The following is a 1,670-nucleotide window of genomic DNA, read 5'->3' on the forward strand; positions in this document are numbered from 1 at the left end:
TCCAGGCGGCGCGCAGTAAAGGGGCGGGCGCGGGGCGGGGGGACAGCGCCCCCTGGGCCCGGAGCCAGTGCCCGCGGAGTCGCCTCCGACCGCAGGAGGCGCGATCGGCTGCCCCGCAGACGGGCTTTGTGGCTGTGTGTGCCAGTGTGCGTGTGGGCGTGCGCGGGTGGGTGTGCGCGCGCCTGTGTCGGGTGTGGGTGGGTGTGCTGCCTGCAAGCTGGCCTGCAGGAGGCGAGGTTGCCTGGGCCTCCCCAAACAGCCAGTGGACCGAGCCCTGGGAGGGAAGTTGCCGCCGCCGCCCGGGCCGCCGGCCCTCCTGTCCCCCGGCCAGGTCAGTGCGTCCGGGGCCCGCCCAGGGGACACGGAGGTGGCCTTGGGTTACCTGGGGCCGGGTGGGGGGCGCGGGAAGTCTGGCGGGGGGCGCTCGAGATCCCCCCAAAGCCTCGCCCGGGTGGACGGGGACCGCCGGGGTACCTCGCACCCCGCAGCTGGGAGCTCCCGCACCACTTGCTTTTCACAGACAACTCAGCACAGGAGTCCGTCTCGGGCTGCGGACTTTCAACTTCAGTTTCTGCCCAGCCGCTTAGCAAACACGCTTAGCAAGTCACTGGAAAATCTACGGCAAGGGAGGGACCTGGCTTTGAGATGGTGGTTTTGAAATCAAACGGGCTCGCTTGGTTTGTGTAGGACGACTGGGCTGTGTTGAATGGATTTAATTTTATTCTTGTTTTTCTTTGCTGCCATTTGCTTTTATGTGTAGGAAAGGGGGCATCAGGGTTTTTTTCCCCGCAGTCGTCCCCCCCCCCCCCCCCCGTGTTGCTCACTGCCGCTACTTCTGCTCTTTCTCTCTTTTTCTTTTTGTTGAAATCTGTGGATTTTTCGTAAACGTGGGTTTCCAGCGAGTGCTCGCTTATTAAAACTCCAGTATAAATGCGTTGCTTCCCATTGAAATAGATACATATGTGCAAAAGCGAGCATTGAAAACATGTAACTGCAGTTAATTAGAGCAAAATCCTCTATTCCTTCAGGCTCTACCAATTCGTGCTTTTCACCTACTTGAGTAAGTATCGTTTGCCAGGCGTAGTAAGCTTAACTGTGCAGTGAGAGGGTCAAAGCAATTCTGGTGAAAGGGATTCCCTGCGCTGGGAATACCGATCAGTTCTCGGAAGGAGATAGTCCCTTGTCAAACAGAAGAGCAAGCCCCTGTGAGAAAAGGGTGTCTACTGGAGTTATGGTTGTCTGGTCCGAACTAAATTCCATTACTCTCTCCTCACTCCTCACTCACTCTATGCCGGCTAGGCTAGTCCTTTCAGCCCCTGATTCTCCAAATCCGGGTAGGAGTGAGCGTATTTGCCCCCAATACAAACTTGTTACCAACAATCGGCATTGTAAGTATGTGAAGGTTGCTGCTTTTCTTGATACCGTTTAACTTGAGGATAAAGAAGCCAAGTGGCAAGATAAAGAAGCAGTGTATGGCGGGAAGGCACGGACTGAGGGGCCGGGCAGAAGGACTGGGTTGTCATCATTCAAGCCAGCACGGCGTCCCCTAGTGGTGCGACCTTAGCCCGTCAGGGCAGTGCGTTCTCTGTCTTGGTGACCTCATCTGGAAAATGGAGGGGTTTGGTGGTCTCGGCTGTTCCAGCTCCCAGTAACTAGAAACTGGGGGCGGG

General features: G+C 57.0%; 1 protein-coding gene across 1 annotated transcript in view; it reads left to right on the forward strand.

The window, feature by feature from the left end:
- The first annotated feature begins 198 nt into the window (after positions 1-198).
- LPAR1 (lysophosphatidic acid receptor 1) overlaps positions 199-1,670 on the forward strand; it is a 124,727-nt gene continuing 123,255 nt past the window's right edge. The window contains 1 exon segment of the mRNA XM_023753288.1: positions 199-331. The gene's annotated coding sequence lies outside the window, so the exon portion shown is untranslated.

This window comes from Myotis lucifugus, unplaced genomic scaffold, assembly GCF_000147115.1.
Source record: "Myotis lucifugus unplaced genomic scaffold, Myoluc2.0 scaffold_43, whole genome shotgun sequence".
Lineage (NCBI taxonomy): Eukaryota > Metazoa > Chordata > Mammalia > Chiroptera > Vespertilionidae > Myotis > Myotis lucifugus.